Raw genomic sequence first — 7,489 nt, forward strand, 5'->3', positions numbered from 1 at the left:
CCACTGTGCCCAGCCCTCAGAGACCCCTTTTGAGGGATTCCTGCTGGTAGTAACCTACAGCATTTTTTATTTTTTTTTATTTTATTTTTTGAGACCAAGTCTTGCTCTGTCACCCAGGCTGGGGTGCAGTGGTATGATCTTGGATCTTGGCTTACTGCAACCTCCACTTCTCGGGTTCAAGCAATTCTCATTCCTCAGCCTCCCGAGCAGCTGGGACTATAGTTGTCTGCCACCACCCTGACTAATTTTTGTATTTTTAATAGAGAAGGTGTTTCACCATGTTGGTCAGACTGGTCTCGAATTCCTGACCTCAAGTGATCCGCCCACCTCGGCTTCCCAAAGTGCTGGAATTACAGGCGTGAGCCACTGTGCCTGGTGATAGTATTTTTTAAAACTACAAAAAAAAAATGCACATATGTTTCAGAAAATCCTCAAATTGTGTTTTTCTTCTGCTCTGACACAACAGTCATAAATACAGAAGACTTCTGTGACCAAATATTGGGGCTTCTCCTCACCACCAATTCTGCAGTAGATACCAGCTGGGTGTCCTCGAATTCAATTCTGGGGTTATCTACCTAGAGATACTGTGAGATCCCACAGTTGAGGGCTCAGCCCCTAAGGCTGGACCCCATCCCCCACCAGTCACAAGGTCAGGACTCTGGAACTTCTGACTGACCAGCTTCAAGTTGGGGTTTCCATGACCCTCTCTTTGGGTTCGATTAATTTGCTGGGGGCAGATCACAGAATTCAGGGAAACACTTACATTTACTGGTTTATTATGAAGGATATTAGAAAGGATACAGACAAAGAGATGCCGGGAGCAGTGCCCAGGGAAGGAGCACAGAGCTTCCGTGCCCTCTCTGGGTACACCACCCTCTAAGAACCTCCCTGTGTTCAGCTATCTGGAAGCTCTCTGAACCCAGTGTGTTTACGGAATCTTCATAGTGTTAGCATTCCTTCCCCCAGGGTATGGGGCGGAACCCTCTCTGGAATGAGGGTCTTAGGAATCACAATCGGAAAGGTGGAGAAAGATTACAGTCCTACCTTGGAGCAGGTGAAAGGAGGGAGAAGGTCAAAGAGTTTCTGTTTCCTGAGGTTGGCCAGGCCCAACATAGCAACAAAATGACTGTAACATAATCTAGGATTTTTTTTTTTATACCTGCCAGTGAAGATGTTCCTTTCAGTTTTGGGGGGTTTTTGTTGTTGTTCTTGTTGTTGTTGTTTGTTTGTTTGTTTTTTTGAGACGGAGTCTCCCTCTGTCACCCAGGCTGGAGTGCAGTGGCACGATCTCAGCTCACTGCAACCTCCACCTCCTGGGTTCAGGCAATTCCCCTGCCTCAGCCTCCCGAGTAGCTGGGATTACAGGCGCCCGCCACCAGGCCCAGCTAATTTTTGTATTTTTAGTAGAGATGGGTTTCACCGTGTTGGCCAGGTTGATCTGGAACTCCTGACCTCAGGTGATCCATCCGCCTCTGCCTCCCAGAGTGCTGGGATTACAGGCGTGAACCACTGCGCCTGGCTGTCCTTTCATCTTTTAGATAGAAAGGAGAAAGAGGTCAACTCAGATATCCAGAACCAAACTAATGAAGTTATATTGTTCTTTTCTATTTCTGATCAAATACGTTTCTAAACAGCCATTCCAGGCTCTACTATAACAAGTGTAACACAACTTGTATTCTAGCAGTGTGGGGATTCATGTCCATGTCTACAAAACATTCTTCCTCTCCCCAATTTTCCTAATGGCTTACAACTTAATATTTTAAACACTTATAGAAAATTTCAAAAAATGCAAAAAAAAAAAAAAAAAAGAATGCAACCATATCTCAACTATGACAATAATCAACTAATTGCCAATCTAGCTTCCTTCACACTCCTATACTCATTTTCCTTGCCCCCAACAACCTAGATTTTTCTCCATCATAGTACTGCAGCTGCAAATATTTTTGTACATATGCTTAAAAGATAAGGACTCCTTTTTTGAACATCATCACACTGCCCCAAAAGCAACAATAGATGCTTAATATCATCACATATTCAGTGTTCACATTCCCTAATTGTCCTTATAAATGTCCTCTTAAAAATCTTTGCTTGCCTATTGGGAAAAATTAGTCATATTAAAAAATTGTTTGAAAGTTTGTTGTTTGGGGCTGGGTGTGGTGGCTCACACCTGTAATCCCAGCACTTTGGGAGGCTGAGGCAGGAGAATCGCTTGAACCTGGGAGGCAGAGGTTGCGGTGAGCCGAGATCATGCCATTGCACTCCAGCCTGGGTAACACAGTGAGACTCTGTCTCAAAAAAAAAAAGGTGTGTTTGAATCTGCATCAAAACAAGGTCCCAGGTGGGCATAGTGGCTCACACCTGTAATCCCAGAACTTTGGGAGCCTGAGGCAGGAGGACCACTAGAGCCCAGGAGTTTGAGACCAGCTTGGGCAACATGGCGAAACCCCATCTCTACCAAAAATACAAAAATTAGCCAGGCAGGCTGGTGCATGCCTGTAGTCCCAGCTACCTGGAGGCTGAGATGGAAGGATTGCTTGAGCCTGGGAGGCAAAGGTTGCAGTGAGGCATGATCAAGACTATTGCTCCATCCAGCCTGGGCAACAGAGTGAGACCCTGTCTCAAAAACAAACACACAAGGGCAGGGTGTAGTGGCTCACGCTTGTAATCTCAACACTTTGGGAGGCCGAGGTGGGTGGACCACCTGAGGTCAGGAGTTCGAGACCAGCCTGGCCAACATGGTGAAACCCCCATCTCTACTAAAAAAAATAAAAAATAAATTAGCCAGGCATGGTGGTGGGCACCGGTAATCCCAGCTACTCAGGAGGCTGAGGCAGGAGAATCGCTTGAACCCAGGAGCTGGAGGTTGCAGAGAGCTGAGATCGTACCATTGCACTCCAGCCTGGGCAACAAGAGTGAAACTCCGTCTCAAACAAACAAACAAACAAACCTCCAAAAAACCAATGTCAATTTATTGTGATAATTAACATGTCTCTTATGGGCAACATTGTCCTTTTTTAGCCTTTGCCCTCAAATAAAAAAATTGTTATGTAGCAAAAACAACCATTTCCAGATGATGCAAGAGTTCAAAATGCTGGCCTGAAGAAGTCTATGAAAATGTCAAGTCATGCCTTTGCGAGGAGATAACTACTCGGCATATACCTTTCCCTGAATGATAAAGAAGGAAAGAAAAAATGTACTTCCAGTAAACATATTCATTAGCCACAGAGAGCTGCATATAAACATGATGCTTGTAAAACAAATGCTCTGCAGTAAATGGGAATTGAGAAAATAGGTAATAAGTTGCAAATCTGAAAATCATTTCTTTATTTCAATGTAAGATAAGTTTATAAACAGTCGGACCAAAAGGTCTGCTTTTAAAGTTTTGCAAATGCTGGTCAGATTGATTAGTCCTTTTTTGAATTTTTAATCCTAAAGCTTTTTAATTTAAGGCTTTTTAATTTTCAGTTTGCTTACTCCATTCTTTTGTAAAAGAAAAAAATCACTTTAGATTAAATGAAATTGTAATTAAGGCTTCTACTTCCATTTCTCACCTTACGAGCTTATCTTCTGGATCCCCCACTTAAAAAACAAAGTTCCCTTTTCATTTAAAAATTAAAGAAACTCCTGGGTTAGTACCTAACACAAACAAACTAATAATTACCATGTAATAGAAGCAACAGGACAAGCTCACAGTAATATTACAATGCAGGAGGTAAAAACTTGGGCAACATAGAAAGAAGGCTCCGTTTCTTAGTCTGTAAATGGGGACAATAAATAGCTGCCTCATAAGGCTGATGCTGGGATCAGTCAAATGAGATCATGCAAAGCACCCAGCACTGGCTAACACTCAATAAAGAATAGCCATTATGATCATTAGGAAGATATAGGAAGAGACTTTTGTCATTGTCACAGTTTAATCTTGAAAAGGAACTTACTGTATGGTAGCATTCTGAGTCAGTTACAAGAGAAAGCAACAAGTGACCTGCATTGCTGAGGATCCTGCCCCCTCCAAGCTACCCTGCTACATTGTTAAAACACCCTGGGGGAGAAAAGTATCCTATTCAGCCAATGTTAAACTGTTTCCTTTTCTGAAAGTTAGAAATAGATGAAAATAGCATAAGAAATAACTCCATATATAGTAAGTTCTGGGTAAGACAATATTGTGGTAAGTGAACTAAACAAAGATGAATCTGAAATTGGACTCTGATCCCCAAGTGAACCAGCCGGTGTAGCCCAGTCTTTACTGGACCTGAGGAGGAAAAACAAGCCTGTGTCTATCTCAAGCGTGATCTGGCTAGATATGATCTAAACTTTGAAAAGTGCCTAAGCGTGTTTCAGATGCATATTATGTGTTAAATACTAAGCAGGGAGCTCTGAGCTGGGGCAGTGCACCCTGATACTGAGGAACTGACATAGGAAAATGAACACCTAGCATTGTAATTTGGCCTTTTGCTATTCTTTTATTTATTTATTTATTTATTTATTTATTTAGAGATGGAGTCTCTCTCTGTGGCCCAGGTTAGAGTGCAGCGGTGCAATCTCGGCTCACTGCAACCTCCGGCTCCTGGTTCGAGCGATTCTCCTGCTTCAGCCTCCTCAGTACCTGGGATTACAGGCACACGCCCCCACGCCCAGCTGATTTTTGTATTTTTAGTAGAGATGGGGTTTCACCATGTTGGCCAGGCTGGTCTCGAACTCCTGACCTGGGGTGATCCACCTGCCTCGGCCTCCCAAATTGCTGAGATTACAGGCATGAGCCACCATGCCCAGCCTATTCTCTCATTTTAGTCAGACAAGTTTTCTTTTTCTGTTAGATCTCTCCCCAATAATTGTAAAAACCAACCAAACAAATAAGTATGGGAGAGAGGTGGTTATTTATATTATGAAAGCATTCTTCAGTTTAATTCATTGCAGAATCTAAGATCCTTTCCCCCACAGTGTTAAAATCCATAGCCCTCTCAATTACTCTTCCACGCTTTGAGGAAAAGGAAGAGAGGGAGGAGAGATCTCCAATGGAAATTTCCTTGTTAATAACATCTTACGTGTCTCTAAATGTTTTACAGTTTCAAAGCACTTTCAGACTCACTCTGGTATGTTAGTTAAGCCTTGTGCAAGATACCATAAATCATATTATACTCAATTAAGAGGTGAGAAAAGACAAGGCTCAGAGGTGAAGCAAATATAAATAGTAGTAATTAGTTATATATATATATATAACTAATATATATAACATACATATATATATATATAGAGAGAGAGAGAGAGAGAGAGAAAGGGTGCAATTGGTACATGTGAGACCTGAAGCCAAGATTTTTAAACTAAGTCCAGTGGCCAAGAAGCTGAAGTAAGTAGCTCACACTCACTGCCTTGGTGCTGCTGTTTTTCCTCCCTTCCGTGATTTGGTTCTAAGCATCTTCCCTTTTTTTTTCTCAGTTAATTCTGATTCATGACTTCCCTCATGTAATTAATAAATGGGAAAGACTTGAGTGAACAAATATTCAGCCAACTAGTATTTATTGAGCAACAACTAGAAACCAGAACTTTGAAGGGTTTTAAACAAAGGAAATGGAATCTCTTTGTCATTTAAAAAGACCACAATAAAACAAATAAAAATAAAAAAGACCACAGTGAGGACGGTGCAGTGGCTCACGCCTGTAATCCCAGCACGTTGGGCGGCTGAGGTGGGCAGATCGCCTGAGCTCAGGAGTTCGAGACCAGCCTGGGCAACATGGTGAAACTCCATCTCTACTAAAAAATCCACAAATTAACCAGACATGGTGGCATGCAACTGTGGTGGTTACAGGTACTCAGGAGGCTGAGGCAGGAGAATCCCTTGAGCCTGGGAGATGGAGGCTGCAGTGAGCTGAAACAGCGCCATTGCACTCTAGCCTGTGCAACCAAGCTAGGATTAATAACTTTATTGATGTGAACCAATTATCCAAAAATAATAATCACATATTAGCCATAGCAGACTCCCCAGCTAGATGTTTTCTGCCTGTGTTTGTAAATCCTGGACATAGTTAAATTTCAAGTGCCTTCAATAAGAAATCAATGGCTTGGAAAACATCTCTGCGCAGTCTTGATAAGATTTCTAATTGTGGTGAAGCCTCATTCCTTAAATTATTTATTCAACACTAACCCATTCCACAAACTTACATCTTCTGGGCTCTGGAAGTAACAAGATGAGTTAGATGCAGCAGTCCCAAATCTAAAGGAGGTTGGAGACTAGAAAGACCAGTGCCTGCTCTGAGCTCTCCAGTCGTCCCCAGCCTCTCAGTCAGGCCTCACAGGCCCCTCTGCCAGAGGCGGAACCAGCTTCCCTCCGCTCTGCAGCCACACTGGCCTTTTCTTTCATTTCTGAGAACTCTCCTCACTCCCTCCCACTTTGGGCTCTGCAGAAATCCCAGTTCCCTTTGCCTTGAAAGCTCTTGGTCAATTTAGCTCCTCCTCCTTCAGCCCTCAGCTCCTGCCTTGCTGCCCCAATAACCTTTTTCTGACTGCAGATCTGGTCAAATCTTTGTCTGAAACCTTAGAGCCCATTACATTTGTAGTTTTACGTGTACACGTGTGATCATTTAATATTTGACGGTTTGCTCTCAGGTGCCTACGCTCCTGGAGAGGCAGGGGCTGACTGGTTTTGTTAGATGCCAGTGCCTGACACACAATAGGCCCTCAAGGGGTGAAAAACCAACCAACCAAGTCAGGACCCAAGCAACCTGGGCCTCTGTGGAAGGGCAGAATGGCCTGAGTTTGGGTTTCTCGAGCTACCTCAAGATCAGGCCTCCTGGCTCCTATCTTAGCCCTTCTAACACTCTGAAGTGTAGAGGTTGTTTGTTCCAAGTCCCCAAGGTACTGTAAGCTCCCAGATAGCAGAAATCCCATTATATTTTAGTGCTGGGGCCCCAGCATCCAGCTGTGCTGTTACTTAGCATGAGATCCACATGAAAACCATTTCGCAACTATTAGCCATTGCCAGTATTAATACTTTCCGGAAGGTGGCACAAAGTGGGGGATGTTACAGACAGCTTCAAAGAAATGTTTAAGCTAGAGTTGACTCTTTAAAAAATACAAGCCATCCCCAACCAAAGATTAAAAATTTAAATACAAAAAAAAAAAAAAGGAAATTTGCCTACCCCCCATTTGTGAAAACAAAGAAAAAAAAAAAAAAACACTTAACGTCTTAACTTTTCTAGGCCTTCACTCTCGCCTCTCCCCGCGCTACACGGGCGAACTCTGGACGTATCTACACAGTCACCGCGGAGTCTGCAATCGCCGCGACGTCCCCTGGCATTTCTTGGCCAGGCTGCAACTTTGGTGACGGTGTATGTAGTTACATCCCCTGTAGTGCAGCTGGTATTTAGGGTCCTCATTGGCAAAGTTGAGGGTATAAGCAGGGAGGGAGGGGACCTTGGCTTCTTTCCATTCACTGGCACGTTTTCGGGGCACGGTCATCCCACGCTGGGCTCCAGCGCCAGTCCCAAGGCCTCGC

At 43.5% G+C, this 7,489-nt stretch overlaps 1 long non-coding RNA gene across 1 annotated transcript in view; it reads right to left on the reverse strand.

Annotated features, from left to right (window-relative positions):
- The window catches only part of LOC134807501 (uncharacterized), a 60,619-nt gene extending 53,332 nt beyond the window's left edge, over nucleotides 1–7,287 (reverse strand). The window contains exon 1 of the long non-coding RNA XR_010148119.1: nucleotides 7,186–7,287. This is a non-coding gene — a long non-coding RNA (uncharacterized LOC134807501). The remainder of the gene's footprint in view (nucleotides 1–7,185) is intronic.
- Nucleotides 7,288–7,489: the final 202 nt, after the last annotated feature.

Source organism: Pan troglodytes, chromosome 10, assembly GCF_028858775.2.
Source record: "Pan troglodytes isolate AG18354 chromosome 10, NHGRI_mPanTro3-v2.0_pri, whole genome shotgun sequence".
Taxonomy (NCBI): domain Eukaryota; kingdom Metazoa; phylum Chordata; class Mammalia; order Primates; family Hominidae; genus Pan; species Pan troglodytes.